Raw genomic sequence first — 23,707 nt, 5'->3', positions numbered from 1 at the left:
TCCTTTCAGGAAGTTAGCTGTTACTGTGTCTCTCTGTTGTTCTGTTTCTCTCCTGTCCCTTAGGCTGCTTTAGTCTTTTCCAGTGTCTAGTCTACAAAGAAACCACTCAGTAGCAATGCCCGGCCAGACTTCATAAGGAAAAGAGATAGAGATCCCCTCTCCCTGCTCCAACATACACACAAGGGGAAGGAAGGAGGGAGGCAGTGTCAGCCCCAGGATGGATAAGCTGTGTTGATCTAGCTGTACAGAGTCTCGTTAAATGCTCCAAACCCTTGTTTCCCTGCCAGTGAGAAATCAGACCAAACAAGGAACAACTTAAGTTGTCAGGCTCTGGGAACTTACTATAAGAACAGTTTAAGCTCTTGACATCCAAAATGTCTCTGGTTTAGGTGTTTCCTGATCTTTTATTTTATGCCTGTATATTTGATGAGTCAAAATAAGTATCTCAGGAATCACACAATGCTTCACACAATGCTCCAGCCATAAGATCTGTTATATAATACTATTTGTATAAGGCAGTGAGAACCTGCATAACTAAGATACTTCAGAACAACATTAATTTAACCACGAGGCCTTAAGAGAACCCTATTTAGCATCTTTTCATGCTATCACAATTTTTAAAAAATGCATTATATTTTTTCTACTTTACTACTCAAAGAACAGGGCCCACAGTTTAAAAAAAATGTCAAGGCTTCTTACTATAATTCATGGGCATTATTATTGCTCAGCAATCATGATCTTATAGACCAAGACTTAGATAAAGTTATGATGCTAGAAAATACTGTGAAAATAGTTTTCTTCTCCCAGAGAAGGAATCCTGTTGAGGTTAAGAAAGCACATGAAGTCAGATAGCTCTGAGTGTGAATCAGAGGCAGGAGACTCCATGTGTCCTGTAACACATCACTTAGCTTTTTTTTTCGCAAGGAGGAGGTCATTAGGTTTAATTATTTATTAACTTAAGTGGAGTTACTGGAGTTTGAACCCAGGACTTCGTGCATGCTAAGCATGCACTTTAGTATTGAGCTATACCCTCCCCCTGCTTAACTTCTTTTATTTACTTTTCTGTTTCAAAAACTGTAGCGGTACAGGTTTACAACCTCTTTAATTCGGTTATCTTGAGAATTAAATGGGGTAATGTATGCACGATGCTTAACGCAGTGTCTGACACACAGTAAGAATCTAGTAAATATAGAGTAGTTGGTATTACCCCAGTCCTGTTGTAAACTTGTTTCATTGTGATCTGTCTTCAAATGACGTGCCCAGTGAGGATTGTTTAATATTAGGTACAACTAACATTTGTCTACACTTTACTGTTTACAAATTATATTTATGTACATCATTACCTTTAAGTCTCATAAATTCCAAGAGGTGGATACCATTATCTTTCTTATTTTACCAGTTGGGTGGCTGAATCTTGGTTGTAACTTCCTAAAAGTCCAAACTAATAATGCACAGTAGGGTAAGAACTCAAATGTCTTTAGGATTCCACTCCATTGGTTCTCATTAACTGAAGTTTTAGCTTAGATGCAACTGAGTCTCTGATAAGCAGAATCACTTTTCTTTTCTCATTACTTATAGTCACTTGTATGGTCTATTAAAGGCGATAGTTTTAGTGTACAGAACAGCAATCTGGCAAGATTATTGACCTAGGTTTCTCTCCCCCTTCCCCTTCTAGACCCTAGAAATTCGGAATCTAGAAACCTGAGGTGGGATAGAAAATTTGCATGCCTACCAAGCTCTCAGGGGATGGCAAGCCTACACCAATGGTTCAGGGAATACACTGCAGCAGCCCTGCCACAGATGATCACACCATCAGCAGAAACCTCGAGATACATTGTCACAATCCAGAAATCCATTTGCAGAAGAAACTTCACAGCCATGCTGGATTGTATATATTTTCATTTTTTGATATTATGATGTTTTGCCATCTTAAAAACTCTTGCTGGCTGGGGAGAGATTGTCCCTCCTGGGGCTAGCCAATGCTTAGAGATAGTAAAAGACTCAGCTGGAAGCATGCCTTTGATAGGGAAACTAACCAGCCCAGAGCCAAACCTCCTCTGTCTGGCCCACACACCCCAGGAAGCAGTATTCCTCTGACTGCATCATCCCAGGGTTAGGTACCAGGTGGCTAGAGATCACCATAATAACCCAAAGCCCACCAAAATGATTCAAACTGGCCAATCCTGAACCCTTTACCCTATTTTGACGTTCTCTTGGAAACTGCAATGAAGCTTTTGGACTAAGTGTTCTCCTGGTTCCCATCTTCTGCTACCTGACCCAGACCTGGCGCTTCCCCTGTGACTCTGCCTGGCATGCCGTGATCCCTCTTTAGGACCTATGACTATAATCAACTTGTTTTCTTCTGTCTCTTCCATGTCCCTTCTTGTGGCTGCCCCTAACTGAACATCAGCTAAAAGAACACAGAACACACGCTATCTTCGGACCAAAAGGAAGGTGTATCTCTTTTCTAATTATCTTGAGCCTTGCATGTTGGGCAGTCATGCTGTCCAACTCATGATCAGGCACGTGTAGAGGAATGTCATTAGGGACACCAATGATCAAGGCACCCCTGCAAATTTCAGGCATGGCTTTGGCACACAGCTCTTCTCCTTGTCTTCTGACAGCAATTTCAGCCTCCTGCTGCCTGGCCTGTGACTGTCTCTCATTAAACCTCAGTGAGTAGCCCTACTGCAGCCGTGAATCATACACTGAGGGCTTCACACAGGCTGGCTTTATTGAGCTGCATTATAGGACACTGTATCTCAGATGGCCCCCATGTAGCCAAAACAATCTGTCTCTTTTAATTCTTCCTGTCACCTCCTCATTAAGTAGATGGCAGTGTCGACCATCAAACACACTTTCACACAAACACACACGCTATCCCCAAAATGTAACATTTCCTCCTCTTGTTTTCAGAGGTGGTTGTAAATATCCCGTCATGGGAAGATTCATGGAGCAGAATATGAGCCAGGGTCCTGTACATAACTGACAGAGGCAAGGGGCAGTCTCCGTGGACACATAAAGCAATTAAAAATAACTATGCTTCAAAGCAGGCTACTATAATACAAAGGTCAGGCCCATAAATATGAACAGGCTGGCAGTAATGTCTCTATCCAAATATACCCCCCAAACACACGACGACAACAGGTCAGAACTCAAAGGTTAATGTAAGAAAGAACTGAAATTATGCCATATTCTTCTTCTGCCTTTTTCTTCCTGTAGTCTTTTCATCAAAGGTTAATATATGTGAATCCAGTGGAAAAATTTTACCGGAGCCAAATATGTGTCATCAGCCAGTATTTTTATTCAATGCAAAATATTTACCCTTGTACAGCTGACAAAAGGAAGGAGCTCTAGCAAAATTTTCTGGGGAAGGTGAATGTCTATTGCTTTCTCTCCTGTTTACTAGGTTGCTTGTTTTTATATTAACTGCACTGAAGTTTGAATTCCACTCAAAGCTGTAGAGAGACTGCTCTGAGGACCGGGATAATTTTTGCAGTAACACACTGAGTGCGATAATAAGGTTTATGCATGGTTCTAAAGAATATGCTGACAGATGGAAAAGGAGCTGCCTCAGTCTGCACAGCATTCACTTTTATATATATTAAAAAAATCATAGTACATCTGACTCTGGTTCAAGCAGCCGTTCTTCCTCCTGCTGTCTTCCAGGAACAGAAATATTTTAGAGTACATAGGAAAATCCCAACCCCCAGTGGACCGATTTGCTAAAATTTCAAGTTCTGTGCACATCACAGTATCATAGGTTCCTGTATTACCATTCAAGGTGTCATGTGCCATGAAATATTTATTCCCTCCAAACATGAATCTCTGTGTAGTAAGTGCTTAGAGAATGAGCAAGTAAATGCAGCAAGGAACAAGATGTGAGCAGAATGGCTCCCACAATGGAGAGGTACTTCCCTTCTGAAAAGCAAAATGCTGGCTAATTCGCCAAGGATTCCTTTTCACCAAAGGAAATTAAAATATGCACGCAGGTTGTATTAGAGCATTCAGGTCATCTCTACTCCTCTACGATGCTGTGACAATTGAGAACACATTGATTAATTTTATTTTATTTTTTAATAAACACTAGAGGATAGCTACTTTAAAAAAATTATTTTTTCTGGAGGGGTAGGTAATTAAGTTTACTTATTTATTTATTTAATTTTTAGAGGAGATATTGGGGATTTAACCCAGGACCTCATACATACTAAACATGCTCTCTATCATTTGAGCTATACCCTCCCCCAGAGCACATTGATTTTAAAAAAAGAGCACTGTGAGTTAAATACTCTTAAGGATGAGGAGGCAACAGTGACCAACCCATCCAGGCCCATCTCCTTGATCCTCTACAGTTCAGCTTTCAGGTCAGAGAAAACCAGCTCCCACTAGCTAGCTTTTCTCTCTTGCACCTTATAACTAAGTTCTTAGAAAACCCCATTCCATGCTAAGAAAAAAATAAAATAAAGAATCCAAACCACTTTCCATTCATCGTCATCCTTCTGACAAAATATGTCTGAATCTGCTAGGGCTGCCATTACAAAGTACCAAAAATTGAGTGGTTTAAACAACAGAAATTTCTTGTCTCGAAGCTCTGGAGGTCAGAGGTCTAAAATCAAGGTATCGGCAGTGTTGATTCCTTCCAAGGGCAATGAGGAAGGGTCTTTTCCAGGCTTCTTTCCTTAGCTTGCAGATGTCTGTCATTTCCCTGTGTCTTTTCACATCATCTTTCCTCTGTGCCTGTGTCTGTGTCCAAATTTCCCTTTTCTCATGAGGCTGTCAGTCATCCTGAATGAAGGCCCATTCATATAACCCCATTTTCACCTCTGCAAAGACCCAATCTCCAAATAATTTCACATTCTGCAGTCCTGGAGGATTAGGACTTCAATATAAATTTGGGGGATACCCAATTCAACCCATAATGACTGCTGCAAGCTAGGTCACCTCTGTACGTGTGTGGGCGAATCACCCAACAACCTATAACATTAGCCACTGATCTCTTCAACTCAAGTGACCTTCAGCTGCAGACCACTTCTACTCTGTAGCCATTTACGTGCTTTATCTAGTCTGCACCTTGTATACACCCATCAGGTCTAGAAATTTAAAATCAAATACTCCATCTTTTGACCACTATCTGCTCATATCAGTTTCCTCATTTCTCTACCTCCTTTACATCATCAGTTATGAATTACATTATTGCATGGAATATTAGTGTTTTAATATGTTAATAGTACACAGAAGAAGATAAAATGGTGTGTGCTCAAATACATTTAAGAGAAAGGGTTAATAAAAGTAGATATACTTCTCTACTGAAAGAACTGAGTGCACTAACATTTATTCTGAATAACCAAGATTCTGTGACAGTTTTAACCAAACTTATATGAGCAATTAAAAAAAACAGTAATGAGACCTAGCGAGCCACAGAACAGCAGGTTGGGAATTAGTGGATTACAGCTGTTCTTTAAGCCATAACCTCTATTCTTACTCTTTCCCTTCATTCCAGTCATCTTCCTCCTCCTTAGGATTCTTGTATACAACACTTACACCATTTTTTTTTTGCTAAACAGTCCTTCTGTTTAGTCTTATTTCCAAATCTACCCAACAACTCTGTGCCCTGTCTATTCCCACGTGTAAGACCATGGTCTCCAACTTTCAGTAGACCTTCAGAATCTCAAAGAAGAATATCCATACTACATACCTTTCCCATTTTCCCCCAGATATAATACATTTATCACTATTTACTGGGTCACTGGCTCACCTACCTCACTCTTATCTCCCTCATCACAAGGGAAAACAACAACATTAATTGCCATTAGCTTGGGATTGGCTCAGCTCATAGACTTCTCAATTTCCCCGCTAAAAGCAGTAAAACAACACACACGGACACACATCTTTCATTGTGCACTCCATTTTCAGTGAAAAATAATTCCTTTCTGAAGGCAAATTAATCCTTCCAGCCCCTGTTTCTATTCTTTTTGCCATCTCAGGGCATCACCTCCATCTCTTTTCCCTCTTTTTCTTCTGTATCTTCAACTCTTCTCTACTAGTTCTTTCTGCCTATGTATTCAACCTGATCAAATGGTCTTGCTTTCATTTTGTTTTCCTTTAACACAACTTCCTTCTTCAGTTTTAGATTTATCTTCCTTTTTTTTTTTCAAAGATCTACCTTCATAATTTCCATGTTCTCACTTCTAGTAACTTTCTCAGTTTTCTGAAAAATCTAGGCTCTTCCATCAGCATTAGAACCATTTTCTAAAGATGTCTCTTATTTGCAGCATTCACTGGGCCCAGAGATGAGGAGAAAATGTAGACTTTAGGCTACAGTGTTGGATTTCAGTTTTATTTTTAGCTTCTTAGCATTGTGACCATTGGCAGTTTTTTAGACTCCTTCAGCTTCCACTTTTCCTTCTATTAAGGGGCAACATTAATTTCATCTGAACAAGATCTCTGGAATAATAAATTAGATATACTATGACAGGCTACCAGGAAGCAGTCAGCAGTGTTAACTTCATCCAGGAAGCCCTCCTCCCTCTTAATCCTTGGACACTGTTGGTTACTGTCTCACTGAAATTCTCCCTCCCTGTTCACAGAGCACCATCACCTCTTGTGTCTCTTCTTAGTCCTTCGATTGCTTTAAACTGTCTCCTTTCCTTCACATTTAGTGTGATTATCTGTTAAATTTTTTTCTCCCCTGAGTTTTCTTTCCTTATTAATGTAAATTTTCACCAAGTTTCAACTACAATTTCTAAGGATTCACTTTAAAAAAAATCTATCGCTTGAGCAATTTGTCTAACTCCAAACTAGTATATCTAATTAGTTACTGAGCATCTCCACTTGTGTGTTCCACGGGGAACTCAAACAAAATGTGCAACACTAAATCCATTGTCTGTTTCCACTAGAAAACTGTCCCCTTCTTTTATCTTTGTCTCAATTAATGACATGGCGATTGGTATACATAAGACAATATTAGGTGCTATGGAACCACAGCAATAGATACCATTTCATTACATAATGAAACTAGTATTCACTTTTCATTTTTTTAAATTCAAGTCTTTCAGATCACACCAAGGAGAAAGTTTCTGTTTTGGACTTACTATGTCTTCAGTGCTTCTATGGTACTTCAGAAACTCCCATTTTAACAAACAGAGTTCAGAAATTTTAACAAGTTAAAATTGTTGACTTTGTCAATTTTATTTTTAAATTACAGTTATGATAAATTATTCTCATTTTCCATTCATAGTATGGATTTTTTAAATAAAAATATATTTAAATGATGCTAGTCAATTTAAAGGAAAATATTAAAGAATAATGTGTTTCTATGCCAAAATAGGGAAAATCATGAGGAGAGTATGTGAACAATTGTGTTTGGGGAAATATACTATAACTCAGCTTTTCTTACAAGACCTGCTACTATTGCGTTAGCTTAGTTTTTCATAAGCTTTTACTTGAAATACTACAATGATTTTCTACTTAGAATCTTCTCCTCTTGTTTCAATTTCCTCCAATTTACCTTCTAAGTTACTGTCAGGGTAAGTCTTGAAAAGCCTGGATTACAATACAGTGCTTCCTGTGATTAATAGCCTTCATTGAGGACTTAATGTTTTCCTTCTCAGCACCTTACAGTATTTTGGTCTGATTGCTTCCCGGACTTCACATGTTCTTACCTCCCAATGTGTCTGCCTGTCTCCTGTTTGTTCTTTAGTGTTTGGTTCAGAATTCTTGAATAAAGATGATGAAATAAATGTATCCATATCCTATTTTATCTCACTCTGAATTTTCACTAAAATGATAAAAGAAATACTTAGTAGAAGAGTTTGTTGTGGTTGTTGGAGAAAAAAATTATTGGAAAATATGTAAAGGACTTAAAAAATGAACACCTCCTGCAGAAGTGCTCCTACTGACATATGAACCAACTTCCTTAAGACCCAGTATTAGCTAAATAGCAGTGAGCAATAAACCAATAAAGGTTTCCCAAACAGCTACTTTAATATGGGTTTTAAATTGCAAATATGAAAATACATTCTTGAAAGAGGCAATTTAGATACTATAAACTGTCAAAGAATAATCATAATCTAAAACACTAGATTACAAGAAAAAAGGAGAAGATAATATCATACGATAACACTTATATGTGAAATCTTAAATAAATGGACACAAATGAACTTATTACCAAAACAGAGACAGACTCACAAATGTAGAAAATAAACTTATGGTTACTAAAGGGGAAAGGGAGGACGAGGGATAAATTAGGAGTTTGGGATTAGCATACTAACTACTATACACAAAATAGATAAACCTCAAGGTTCTCCTGTATAGCACTGGGAAATATTCAATACTCTGTCATGGCCTATAATGAAAAAGGATATGAAAAGGACTATATGTATGTATATATGAATCACTATGCTGTACACCATAAATTAATGCATTGTAAATCAATTATACTTCAATTTAAAAAAAAGGAAGATGGGCAGAAAAGTGACAGGCAAAATTTCTATATGTTAAATTGGAAAAAAAATAAATTTGTTTCAATTACTGAGGAATAGTAATTAGAGATATGCTATTTAAAAAATAACCTCTTTATTTTAGAACAATTTGCACTTATAGAAAATTTGTGAGGTTAGTACAGAAGATTTCCATAGAATCTGCATGGCTTCTTCCATTATTAGCATCTGACATTTATTACATTTAATGGTACACTTGTTAACTTCATGAACCAGTACATCGTGTATTATCATTTAAGTCCCACATTTTATTCAGATTTCCTTGGGAATTACCGAGTGTCCTTTTTTTGTTTGTTTCAGAATCCCATCCTGGTACTGTATGACATTTATGTCTCCTTAGGATCCCCTTGACTAGGATAGTTTCTGTGATTTTCCTTATTTTGGAAAACCTTGACAGTGTTGAGCAGTACTGGTCAGATATTCTGTAGAAAGCCCTTCAAAGGGATTTGTCTGATGTTTCTCTCATGACTAAATTAGGGTTGTGGGGTTTGGGGAGGAAGACCACAGAGGTAGAGTGCATTTTCATCACGTCATATCAAAGGCACATGCTGTCAACAGGACTTACCACTGTTGATGTGAACTTTGGTCACCTGGCTAAGATAGTAGTTGTTGGTTTCTCCACTGTGAAGACTTTTTTCTTTCCCTCACTCTATGCTGTGTTCTTTGAAAGGAAGTTGCTGTGTACAGCCCACAGTCAGAATGTGGGGAGTAATGGCCCACTTGCTTAAAGGTGGGTAACCTACATAGTGTACGCAAATAAAAAATCATTTAGGTGGTTGGGAAAATCCCAGGATGGAATGCAGAATATGACAAAACAATCTAGCTGTATTAAAATTTAGGAAACATCCTCACTAAAGGAGATGAGCAAAGATGTGCTGATCTAAGCATCTTCTGGAATTAGTGGAATCTGTAAAACACAAGTCAAAAGCAGTACATAATTACTGTAATTTAGTTGATAATGGTTTCCTATAGGCCTGTTTGTTAAAAATGATCATACTTCTATACATGTATACAGGAACTGAACAATTAAATAAAAGGATGGTTGATGGTGAGAGCTAGGTGGGATGTGAGAATTTACAGATAGGCATGTTTTAATGAATTAGAGTTAAGGACATCACTATGAACTCATGTTTAGCTTAATATGTATACAGATAATAGCATATAGAGACATTTATAGATATGTGTACACACACAGGTTAGTCTACACATATATATTTCCTTGCTCTGTCAGCTGAGACACCTTAGAAGCAACAATGTTCCACAGAAGAAGTATCAGCAAATACATCTGGTACCCAGATCTGAGTTCCTAAGTACCATTCTTCAATAAAAGAATGTAGAGTTCCTTGAAGAAATAGCTGATTCGGGGACTGGGGCAGGAAATATAAAAGATGGGCCCAAAGTTTTTTGTACTGCCGGAAGTAAAGAAATGCTAAGAAAAATCAACTTTTAAAAACCCTAGTATGATGGGACCATGTCAAAGGACACAAGAGACATTGAAAGAACTCCCAATGGCCCAAACTGGAACAACGTGAGCAAAGAAAATAAAGTACTATTGGACTACAAAATAAGTATCTGTGACTACAAGGGTATTAATACACTTCTGAATAAATAAATAAATAACTAGAGAGGGAAGACAAATCTCCAATACAGAAGAATTCCAAATAAGATATGTGTTATTTCACATTTGTAATTTTGTAAAAGGAAAGTCCAATATTTTTTTCCAAATAGTTTAAGGTTAACCTGGACGGAAATATATGATGAAAACAAGATTTCCAAGTTCTAAATCAGCATTAAAAACAACGAAAAAGTAGACCATGGCAGCAAAAAGGGATACTAATAAAAGAAACTTAAAATGGAGGACAAAAGATCAAACTCAATATTCATTTTATCTTCTCATATCAAAAATGGTAATTCAGTAGTTCTGTGGTTGAGTTCAGAGAAGTTCATATTAAAAAACTGCCCAGGCTATTACAAAGTATATTGGACACTGTGAGGTACTGACATTGAGAATATTTTGGCAAAGATAATGAAGACAGAAAGATAATGTACCTATGCTACGTTAGGAATTAAAAGGAATTCAGCCTTGAATATGGAAGACACGAAAGACAACTTAAAATTCTATGTATTTTTGAAAGTATCAATGAAATAGACACTTTTCTAGAAAATCATGTATTATAAAAATTGATACTTTATGAAGAAGCTTAAAAATAATCTCATAAACATCAGTTAAGTAGAAAATATTATCTAGGAAGTAATTACAAAATGATTATTCTTACCAAATAATTTTATGTTGAGTTCCTTGAAACCAGTTTTAAACTATATCTGATTGCTGAAAATTTGAAAAAACTTCCTATTTCATTTATGAGCCAAGCAAAATTCTTTATTAAAACATGAGAAAAATGAATCATTAAAAATGAAAACCAGCTAAAGATCTTTAGAACCATAACTGCAAATTATTAGCAAATCAAATGTAGCTTTTTATTAAAAGATAACACATCATGACCAAATAGGTTTTTATTCCAGGAATGCACTAACAATTCAATATTAGGAAACCAAGTAATAATTCATCACAATAATCGATCAAAAATGAAGAAAGAAAAATTTTATTTTGCTAGGTGCTGAAAAGGCATTTTAAAATAATTCAACATCAATTATTGATAAGAAATGTTAGTCAACTAGGAATAGGAGCTACAAATAAATCATCAAGGTGATGAAGGCTATCTGTTTCAAACTGACAACCAACATTATATCTAATTGTAAAAAAAAATAGAATCTTTTCCCCTAAAGTCAGGAATAAAATAAAGATCATTATTACTATATTTTAGTTAATTTTTAAGAAGTTGAGTTTATAGGTATGTTTTATAAACAGTAAAAATTCACTCTTGTAAGTGTATAGGTTGATGAGTTTAGACAAAAGTAATTATTTAATCATCAAAATAATAAAAACAGAGTATTTTCTTCACTTCATAATGTTTTCTCTTGTCCCTCTGTTTCTCTCCCTCTGTTCCCAGATCTGATGAATACTCTTCTACTATGTGTCACTATATGTTTACCTTTTTCCAAATTTCCTGTAAATGAAATCATATAGCACATATGTGCTTGTCATAATGCACAATGCTTTTAGAAGTCATCCATGTTGTTACATCTATCACTAGTTCTTTTTTGCCAGATACTGTTCTACTATATGGATGTATTAAAATTATTTATTCATTGTAAATGATGCATATTTAGGTTACTCTAGTGTTTGGTTACTATAAAAAAGTTGCTTTAAACATTTGCACACATGTCTGAGTGAACATATGTTTTCAGTTCTCTGCTAAATATTCAAAAGTAGGATTGCTGATTTATTACGTGTGTGTATGTACATATATATACATATATATATCTTTATGAAAAATTACCAGACTATTTTCTAGAGTGGTGTACAATTTTACATTTCACAAGCAGTGTATGAGGAGTTCTAGTTTTCCACATCACCATCAGCACTTAGTATTGTCAGTTTTTTTTTAGTTTTAGCTATTTTAGTAGGAGGTGATGATATTTCATTGTGTTTTTAATTTGCACTTCGACAATGACTAATGATTATGTGCTCTTTTCATGTCCATGTTTGCCCTCTGTGATTTTCTGTGTTCACAATTATGCTATTGTGAATAAATATAGTTTTATCTGAATGATACAAACTGTGGTTTTTTTTTATTATTATTGACAAATCCAATTTTAAGCAATACTAATCCACAGAACAATAAGGTCACTAAGATTACTAACATGATGTCAGCTACATCAGAAAGTCAGCAAACTTTTTAAGTGAAGGGACAGATATTAAGTACATTAGACTTTGCAGGCCATCCAGTCCCTGTCACAATTACTCATCTGTTGTTGTTTATCAAAAGCAGCCAGATACAGTGTGCAAAAGAATGCATGTAGCTGTGTTCCAATAAAATGCTAATTACAAATGGCAGAATTTCATTCTTTTTTTATGGCTAGGGGTAGGATAGTAAGAGAAACAAACTACTATGTATAAAATAAATAAGCAACAAAGACATGTTATATAGCAAAGGGGAATATAGCCATTACTTTGCAATAACTTTAAATGGAGTATAATCTATAAAAATATTGAATTACTATGTTGTATGCCTGAAACTAATATAATATGATAAATCAACTATACCTCAATTAAAAAAAAAACTTAATTTATACAACCTGGGTCAGTTTGCTGACCCTTGAGCTACAAAGTACCGAGCCAAGATCAGGTAATTGATATTCTCACCGTACCCTGCAGGCATCAAGCCATAAGCCAATTCTTGAGTAGTATTTTTTTTTTCTTACTTTGCCTTTATCTTAAAATCTTGACATCAGGTAACGAGAATTATATTTTTCTTTTCATTTAATTTCTGCACGAATTTTAGAAACGTTTTCTCAATTTTAAAAAACAAAACAAAGAGAAAACTGATGTAATTTGAATTGAGTTTGCCTTTAATCTATGGATGAATTTGGAGAGAACAGACATCTTAACATTTAGTCCTCAGACTCATGAATGGCATATTTTTTCACTTATTTAGGTCTTTAGTTTTTCTCAGTGCTGTTTTACAGTTTGTAGTATACAAGCTTTGCTCATATTTTGTTGAGTTTATCCCTGAGTATATAATGTTCTATGATGCTTTACAAAAGGTATGTATTTTTTTTTAAGCCTCAAGTATAGATGGTGAGTATATATAAATAAAGTTACTTTTGTTCCTATTGACTTTGTATCCTGTGATCTTGCTAAAGCCAGGCATTTCTTCTTGAAACTTTTTTTTGGAGATTTGTGGTGACTTTCTGTATAGGAAATTATGTGATTTATGAATAAAGATCATTTGTTTTCTTTCTGTGAGCATTTTGTTTATTTTTCTTGCCTTATACTCTTTGCTAGAACTTCTGGCCCAGTGTTAAATAGAAGTAGTAAGGGCAGACATATTTGTCTCATCCCTGATCTTAGGGCAAAATCAGTCTTCATCAATTAATATAATGTTAGCTGTGGATTTTTAATAAAAGCCTATTTTCAGTGTTAAACCCTCCAACATTAATTGTGGACTCAAATATAGGTTTTATATTTCTATGATTTTTATTTATTTGTTTTAGACTCTCATTAGAGTCTCATTTTATTTTCTTGATAAATCTACTTCATTATTTTCATGTAATGTAATATTTCTTTTTCTCAAGTCTGGTTTGTCTGATATTAATAAACCATCCCAATTTACTTTTGATGAGAGTTTGTATGGTATATTTGTGTATTCTACTATTTCTAACAAATTTATGTCTCTCTATTTAACATTAATCTCTTTGTAGATGTTGTATATTAGATCTTGCTTTTTAATCTTCTCTACAGTCTACACCTTTTAATTTAGTGTTATACAATTTGTGTTTAATATAGTCCAGTATTTTGCAAATTTTTAAAATTTGTCCCATCTATTTTTTTGTTTCTTATTTTTAATTCCTGGCTTATTTTGGATTGAGCCCTTTTAATATTCCTTTCTTTCTTCAATATTAACTTACTTATTATATTTATTTTATCAGTTGCTATCATGTTTACAATATATGCCTTTAATTTTTTATAGTCTTCTGCCAAATTGTATTCTATAACTTTATGTAAAGCATAAGACACTGAGAATGGGGTACTTCAATTTACTCCCTCCCATACTTCGTGCTGTTTTTTATCATATATTTTATTTTTACATATGTTACAAGCTCCACAAAAATTTGGTACTATTTTTACCTTAGATATCATTTATCACTTAAAGGATTGGTGAACCAATATTGATATCCTATTGTTCATGGTTTATTCAGATTTCTCTAGTTTTCGATCTACTATTTTTCTGCTCCAGGGTTCCATCTAAGATGCCACATTACATTTAGTTGCTATGGCTCCTTAGACTCTTTTTGGTTGTGACAGTTTCTCAAAATTTCCTTGTTTTTTGATGACCTTGACAAATTTGAGGGATACTGGTCAGGTTTTGTAAAATATTCTTCAATTGGTTTGTAGCTGATGTGTTTCTGATGATTAGACTGAGGTTGTAGGTCTTGGGGAGGAAGATCACAGAGGTAAAGTGCCGTTTCATCACATCGTCTCAAGAGTACTTTCTATCAGCATGACTTCTTATCACTCTGGATGTCAACTTTGAGCACCTTGCTGAGGTAGTGTTTTTCAGGTTTCTCTGCTGCAAAGTTACTTTTTTTCTTTTCCTTGTTTTCATACTGTCCCCTTAGGAAGGTAGTTGTTTTGTGCTGTCTACACTTAAGGAGTGAGGAGTCATGATCCACCTCCTTTATAGTGGATTATTTGCATAATTTACTTGAAATTCTTTTGCACTAGAGATTTTTTTTTATTTTTTTGCTCAAATTATTCCAAATTTGGCCTTTGGAAACTTTTTCAATGTGCCCTTTTGACAATCCACATCAATTTTTAAGATTTTTTAATTTTAAGAACTGTCTTACTTTCTGCCATTGTAAAATGCTCCAGGTTCATTTTGTACATTTCCCGTCCCAGTCCAAGAACCAGCTGTTTCTTTGAGAAGTCTTGCTTCCTCTTATTGGAGAATGACGTTAGAAATCAGTATCTGGAGGCTAGACGTGCTCATTGTTACTAGAGGGTCATTTTTTTTTTTTTTTTTGCCCTCTCAGCTGACCAAGCAAGGAGAGCTATGTGTGTATACTAACCGTGTAAATACACATACTTATGCATATTTCTGTATATAGGCATTGGTACCTATATTATGTTAAACATGAGTTCATACTGATGGCTCCAAATCTAACTATTAAAATGTGGATCATTCTAGCTTTCTCCCTTTGCTAATCTAAATTTCCACTCCAATGGTTACAAACCTGACATCTGACACCCTCCATTCTTTTACTTAACTGTTCAATTCCAGTATTTATAGCAGTATTATAGTGTTAATCTATGTTCATGGAAAACTATCTACTAAAGGACTTTTGTACAGTTCCTTTTGCCTTTAGTCTTGTGGACCACATTCATTTCCAATGTTATTTAGGTCAGCAGCTTTCACCTTCTTCCTTCATTCAGGTCATTTCATACATTTGTGGTATAATTATATTCCCTTGTCATTCTCTACATTCTCTACTAGGATTCTCTACTTCTTAAATAATATTTAAAATTTTGCATACAACTTTTTTCAATTTTTGAACTGTTGTTATTTTTAATAATACATAGTTATGTGTCCATTATTACAGCATTATACAGAATAGTTTTACCTCACTAAAAATCTCTTGTTCTTTATCTGTTTATTTCCTCAAACTCGAACTCCTGAGGACCACTGATTTTTTTTACCAACTCTATATATTTGCTTTTTTCAGAATGTCATATATTTTGAACCTTGCAGGTTGTGGCCTTTTCAGAATAGCTTATTTCATTTAACAATGAATTTAAGATTCTTCCATGTCTTTTTATGTGGCTTTAATAGATTTTCCTTTTATTATTTAATAATATTGTATGGATATACCTCCGTTTGTTTATCTATTTATTTATTTGAGGAATATTAGTTGCATTTAATTTTAAGCAATTATGAATAAAATCATTATTCAGGTACAGGTTTTTTTGTGGACTTCATTTTTCAACTCATCTGTGCAGATATCTAGGAACATGATTGCTGGATTATATCTTTGGTAAGAATGTGTTTAGCTTTCTAAGAAACTGCCAAACTGTCTTGCAGAGCAGCTGTACTATTTTGCATTTCCTCCACCAATGAATCAGGGTTCCTGTTGTGTCTCATCCTCGTCAGCATTTGGTATCGTCAGTGTTTTGGATTTTAGCCATTCTAGTCTTGTGGTACTACCTCCTTGTTGTGTTAATTTTTGATTCCATATTGCAGGTATTTGAGCACTTTTTATATGCTTATTTTTTTATCTGTTTATAAAATCAAATCTTTGCCCATTTTTAACTTGAATTATTGGTGTTCTTGAGTGTCAGAGTTCTTTGCATATTTTGGACATTAGGCCTTTATCAAATATGTATTTTCCCAATATTTTCTTACACTCAGTGGCTTGTCTTTTCATTCTCTTAACAGCATCCTTGGCAGAGCAGAAGATTTAAATTTTAATAAGTCTAATTTATTAATTTTTTTCTATCAGGGTTTATACTTTGGGTTGTATCTGAAAACTCATTAGGAATTCTAAGTTCACCTAGATTTTATTCTATATTTTTCTCTAGAAGTTTTACATTTTTACATTTTTTTAAATTTAGATCTGTGATTGATTTTGAGTTAATTTTTGTAAGATGTCTGAGTTATGTGGCTAGATTAATTCTTTTTAATATGGATATCCAGTACTGTTTGTTGAAAAAAAAGATTCTACTCCATTGTATTACCTTTGCTCTTTTATCAAAGATCAGTTAATTATACTTTTGTGGGTCAAATTCTAGGCTCACTGTTCTTTTCCCTGGATCTAAGTGTTTATTCTTTTGTTAATACTGTGATGTCTTTACACTGTAGCTTTATAGTAAGTTTGAGGTTGAATAATGTCTGTCCTCCACTTTGTTCTTTTTCTTCAGTATTGTTTTGATTATTCTTGATCTTTTGCATTTTCGTATAAACCTTAGAAGCATTTTTGTCAATATCCACAAAACATCTTACTGGATTGTGTTGAATCAGTAGATCGAGTTGGGAACAACTGACATCTCAAAAATATTGAGTCTGCCAACTCATAAACATGGACTATCTATCCATTTATTTAGATTTTAAAAAAATATTTTCATTAAAGTTTAACAGTTTTACCCATATAGATCCTGTATTTTGTTAAATGTGTACCTAAATATTTTATTTTTGATGTTAATGTAAATGACATTGTATTTTACTTTCAAATTCCAATAGTTCTTTGCTAGTATAATGGAAAGCAATCGAGTTTTGTATATTAACTCTGCATCCCATAACCTTGTTATAATCACTTATTAAGCTCTGAATTGTTGTCAGTTCGTTGGGTTTTCCTACATAGACAATTTGTCACCTATGAAAAAAAAAAGAGACAGTTTTCTTTATTTCTGATCTGCGTATCTTTGTTACCTTTCCTTGACTTATTGCACTAGGTAGGACTCTAGTACAATGTGGGAAAAGAGTGGGGAGAAGAGAACATTCTTTCCTTATTCCTGATCTTAAGGGAAAATTATCTTGATAACTCACTATTAATTATGATGTTAGCTGGAGTTAGTTTGTAGGTGTTATTTTTGAAAGTGAGGAAGTTACCTTCTATTCTTTCTTTCTTGAGAGATTTTATCATGAATGCATATTGAATTTTGCCCAATGAGTTTTCTGCCTCAATTGATATGATTTTTCTTCTTTAGCCTATTGATATGGTAGATTACATAAATTGATTATCAAATGTGGAACTGGCCTTGCATAACTGGAATAAATCCCACTTTGTCATTTTGTATAATTCTTTTTGTAGAATGTTGAATTCCATTTGCTAATATTTTATTGATGATTTTGCTCTATGTTCATAAAAGCTATTGACATGTAGTATTCTTTTTTGTAATGTCTTTATCTGGTTTTGGTATTAATGTAATGCTGGCATCAGAGTTAGGAAATGTTCCTTCTGTTTCTGTTTTCTGGAAGACATTGTAAAGAATTGAAATTGTTTCTTTCTTAAAAATTGGTAGAATTCATCAGTGAAACCATCTTGGTCAGGTGCTCTCTGTTTTAGAAGATTATTAATTATTTGTTAAATCTCTTTGATAATTAAAGGCCAATTTGATTATTTTTGCATTTGTAAGAGTTTGGGTAGTGTGTGTCTCTCAAAGAATTGGTCCATTTCATCTAAATTACCAAATTTTGGGGCCTAGAGTTGCTCATAACATTGCTTTATTGTCATTTTAATTGAGGAGGGCCTGTGTGCATCTGTGGTGATGACACTTCATTTATGATATTAGTAGTCTGTGCCTTAGTTTTCCTTTATTAGTCTAGCCAGAAGTTTATCAATTGTACTGATTTTTCAAACAGCATTTTGTTTTGTAAATGTTCTCTATTGATTTCCTGATTTTAATTTCAGTCATTTCTACTTTAGTTTTTCATATTTATTTTCTTCTATTTGCATTAGGATTAAATTGCTCTTCTTAGATAATTGATTTTAGATTTTTCTTCTTTTTTAATATATGCATTCAAAGCTATAAATTTCCCTTTAAACACTGCTTTTCTTGCATCACATAAATCTTAAGTTGTATTTTCATTTTACTTAGTTCAAATTATTTTAAATTTTCTCATGAGGATTTTTTTTTGACCTATGTGTTATTTAGATTTGTGTTTTTTAAACCCCCAAAAGTTTGAGGTTTTCCAGCTGTCTGTCTGTTATTGAATTCTAGTTTAATTCCATTGTGGTCTAGAAACATACTTTGTATGATTTCTGTTGTTTTAAATTTGTTAAGGTGTCTTTACGACCAAGATGTCAACTATCTTGGTGAGTGTTGCATTTAAGCTTGAGAAAAATGTGTATTCTACTGTTGTTAAATGAAATATTCTCTAGATATTAAGTAGATCCAATTGACTAATGGTGGTGTTCATTTCAACTCTACCTTTTCTGATTTTCTGCGGGCTGTATCTATCAGTTACTGAAAGAAGGGTAATGAAGTCTACAACTCTAGTAGCAAATTTATTTCTATTTGCTTTTCAATCAGTTTTTACCTTATGTATTTTGATGACATGCATGCTAATGATTGTTATGTCTTCTCGGAGAATTAACCCCATTTATCAATATATAATACTCTAACAATTTTTCTTATGCTGAAGTTTGCTTCATCTGAGATTAATATAGGATTTCCATTTTCTTTTGATTAATGTTAACATGGAACATGTTTCTCCATCCTTTTTCTTTTAACCTGTGTCTTTGTATTTAAAGTGAGTTCTTGACAAACTTATGATTACCAGGAGTTAAAGGGGCTGGGAAGGGATAAATTGGGAATTCGAAAATTGCAGACTTTTTTCTTTGTCTTTGGTTTACTGTTATTTGAATATTGTTTGCCTACATATAGGGATTTCTTTTGCTTATTTTTTATATTTTCCTTGTTTGGTGTTACCTGAGCTTCCTAGATCTGTTATTTGGAGTCTGCCATTAATTCTGGAAAGTTTTCAGGCATTATTAATTCAAAAAATTCTCCTGCTTTTTCTCTCTCATTCTTCTCCTTCTCATATGTAATAATTATGCATATGTAACAGTTTCATGATTGTCCCTCACTTTTTCTACATTCTGTTTCACATTCTTTTTTTTGTTTTGTTTTTACTTTGCATTTCATTTGAGAAGTTTCTATTCACATATCTGCAAGCTTACTGATTCTTTCTAGTCTACAGGTGAGCCCATCAGAGGAAGTTATTGTTTCTGTTACAGTGTTTTGATTTTTATCATTTCCTTTTTATTTTTATACAGTTTCCGTCTCTCTGCTTACCACTTATTCTTGCATGTTATATACCTTTTCCACAAGAGCAATTAAGATAATAATCATGGTTATTTAAATCTCCTACCTGATAGCTCCCAAATTTGTGTTCATGTCTGAGACTGCTGCTTATGCTTGTTTTGACTCCTCAGTGTGCTTTTTTCTTGCCTTTAGTATACTTCGTATTTTTTGTTGAAAGCTAGATATGATATATTGAGTAATAAGGACTGTGGTAAAGATACCTTTATTGTGAGGTTTTGTATTAATCTAGCTAGGAGCTAGAATGTACTTACTGCTTTCTGTATATCTCAGTGCTAAAGGCTACAGCTTCCTTCAGTGTTCTCCTTTATTTCTCTCCCTCCTCTGTCGTCCCTGGGCTTCTCTAAGAGCGTCTGCTTGACGTTAGTCTGTATCTTCCAGCTCTTTCGGTTGTAATACACTGTAATTACACCAGAGCCCTGTCCGTGTGGTGGTAAGGACTGGGATAGGGGAAATATTCTATAACATTATGATTAATTCTCAGTGTCTTATTTGGACTGAATCCCTGGGTTGTGACCTTCAGAAGTGTTTCTTAATCTTTTCTTCCCCTCCTCTAAGTGAGTCAGGAAAGCTGCCGAGGGATGGAATTTCCTAATTGCCCTTCTTCCAGGTAGCAAGGCTGTTTTAGGCAGGTGTCCTTGGAGAGCAGACTTTTGTTTTGAAGGATGTTCTGGATATATTTCAAATGGTTCCTTTTATCACCAACCCCCCTGCCTAAAATCCAAGGAGATGTTTCTTGGTTTTTTAATTCAAGAACATGATGGAGTTCCTGGAGGTAAATCCCATGAAAACATATGTTTGTGGGTGAGGAGAGGAGGGGTTTAAGATTGCAGACCCTAGGAGTTTCTCATTCCCACACTAGGCCACACTCAGGCTTCAGCAATTTGTCAGAATTACTTTTCAAGCATTCCTACCACTTCATGGCTCCAGTGGCTTCTGCTACAGGTCAGGTGATCTTGACTGTGATTTTCTGTATTCTCTTGTCTCTCCAGTTTTGAGGGTGGCAGTTTTCTCTATGACCTCAAATCTGATGGGTCTAAGAAAAGTCATTGATTTTCAGTTTGTTCAGCCTTTTTCTTGTTGTAAGGATGAAAGTGATGACTTCCAAGCTCTTAACATATTGGAGCAGAAACCAGAAGTCTTGCTTTTGTTTTGCAAAGGTATTTTCACCAGATATAAAATTCCCAGTTGGCAGTTTCCTCCGTCAGTGCTTTAAAGATGTTCCACCATCCTCTCACTTGATTTGTTTCCAATGAGAAATATATTCTCATCCTTATCTTAGAACACAGAAGGAGAAATAAAACAAGCTGAGGTCTGAGAAGAGGGAGAAAGAGCTTTAAAATCACACAAATCATTTATTTAAAGATGAATTACCACATCTAAAACAAGAAAGATAGGTTAATATGTCATTTTGAGGAGGACAACTCTGGCAGATTAGCTGCTAGACTTGTGGAGATTTTGTCACCATAGATACATTTTGGGTCCACACGATTGAGTAAAAAGTAAGGTTTATACAGTTTTCTTCCCATGCCTTCATGGGTAAGACGTGGAGAGCCACTGTTAACCTGGGGAAACAGGCACTCTTCTAAAAGAAGTGATACAGAAATGAATAATCAAATATGGTCAGTTTTAGAAGCAGTTTCAATAAATCAAACATTCCAGCTCTAACTTTAAGAACGTGGCAGAAGAAATGACAGACATGACAGTGGTATTAAAAACTCCGGTTTTCCTTGACAGAGAAAAAGCAGAATCCTATAAATCAAGTATAAACTAAATAGTACTTAATCACAGTTGAAACTTGGGAAGGAAGCAGAGGTGCCTCAAAGAATTTGGGATTTTTTAAAATTCTTGCATTAGATGATATTTCCAGTTATTTACCTATGAATGAATTTCCTCCATTACAGGATTAAGTCCCAGAGACTTAAAAGAAACTCATGGGCATAGCTTCTTAGACCAGCAATATTAAAGGGCACAGCACGTTTTATCCAACCATTAGTGGCCATTCTTTTAATGAGTTAAATGCACACCATGTAGAATGCTTTCATGATATGCTTAATTTGTTATCACATTTTGCTTGATGGGAGGGAAAGTTTGACATGGTCTCCACTTTGTCTTCCAAAAACTTATACATTAAGATCAAACAAAACTGACAGAGAAAACCTAAACACTTTGGAGACATAATAAATATATTATAGCAATGTATGATCCGAGAGCAGAATATTGTAACAGGGGTCTGTAGCATGAAGGCAGCCAAATGAGCAGTAGTAAGTACAGAGTACAGCATTTCTCAAGAGGGAAAAGGATCTACATGCTTAGATTGGGCATGCAAACCATGATTCTATTTGTAGGTAATTTTATTTATTCAACCAAAGTTATTGAAACTCTGATATATCACAAACATTTCACTGGGGAAAATAATGATTCTAGGTCTATTGGTTTTTTTGCAAGGAGTTTACATTCTGAAGGCATAGATAGACTAGTAAAAAGGCAATTAAAGACAGAAGATTATGTTCCTTAATAGGGATAGTTACAGACTGCCATGAACGTGCATAGGAAATCCCGTGTGAATGAGGAGGGAGGGGAGAAGGTCATCTAAATAGAAGAATGGATGCCAAAGTGAAGAATAAAAATACGCATATCTCCCCACTACAGTATTTTGTATGTTTCAGGATGGTGATAGGGAGTTTTCTAAAGCCCAGTCACCATCAAACCATCTTTTCAAATTTATCCATGTCTTGTACCAACTGTACTGTTACTTAATATTGTTCTTGATATTTATTTACTTTTTTGTTTTAAATAGTTTTGCATAAAAAAGAAAGTTTATATTTCCAGTATAAATGAAAATCAATTATACAGAAAGTAACCATACAAAGGTGAAATGAAATCACAATAATATTCTACATAGTATTGTGTTGCCTAGAAAAGTCTGACTATAAGAAGATGGGCAAGAATTTAAGACGTATTAAAGATGGACAGAATTAAACAGAATTTCTCCCTGACTTAATCTGAAAGACTGAAAGAACTGAGATGACTATATCTTTCTATTTGATTGGAAGTTTATGTACCACAAACTAAACTGATTACATGTACCTGCTAAAATCATAAGTTACAAAATAAGCGTTCCACATTTTGGGAAAGGCTGGGATATACACAACAAACATTTAGGAGGAATATGGGAAATCTTAAAGCTAAAAGCAGAAGAGAAAGTCAAAAAGTCCCAGCTTTCTTTTTTTAATAAAAAACATATTATTTTTATTGGAAGTTAGACATCCAGTCCAGCCACATATTGAGTATCAGGATTCATCTACTAGCATCTGTGTATTTTCAGGTTACATTCCGACCTTTCCGCTATTAGATCGTGTATCATTATATTGAATTGAAGTCAGGCTGTATGTAATTCCCAGACACTGGTTCTAACTTCCTGAGTGACTCACAGTCCCTTGGGGATGACAAAGTGTAATTCCTGTTATACTGGATATAAATTCACCTGTATCTCTCTCAATAACAAATGAACAGAAGTATGCTGTAAGAATAGCCCCAATCTTCTCTAGTTTATAACAGGTAAGACTCAATCCCAGAATTGTGGTTTTTAATTATTTTTAGTCCTTTGGGATTCACTTACCAACTGGAAAACACTGTGTCCCATGGGGAGATATGCGGGAGAGCTGTAGTTCCAGGGCGCAAAGCAAGTCTATTTTTGGTTTCTCACTGCTTTATAAGGATCTGGAGATCACTATCATTTCCCCCTAGGTTTCTCTTTTCCAGT

Source organism: Camelus bactrianus, chromosome 2, assembly GCF_048773025.1.
Source record: "Camelus bactrianus isolate YW-2024 breed Bactrian camel chromosome 2, ASM4877302v1, whole genome shotgun sequence".
In the NCBI taxonomy this organism is placed as follows: domain Eukaryota; kingdom Metazoa; phylum Chordata; class Mammalia; order Artiodactyla; family Camelidae; genus Camelus; species Camelus bactrianus.
Note: the sequence above shows the minus strand (reverse complement) of the source record.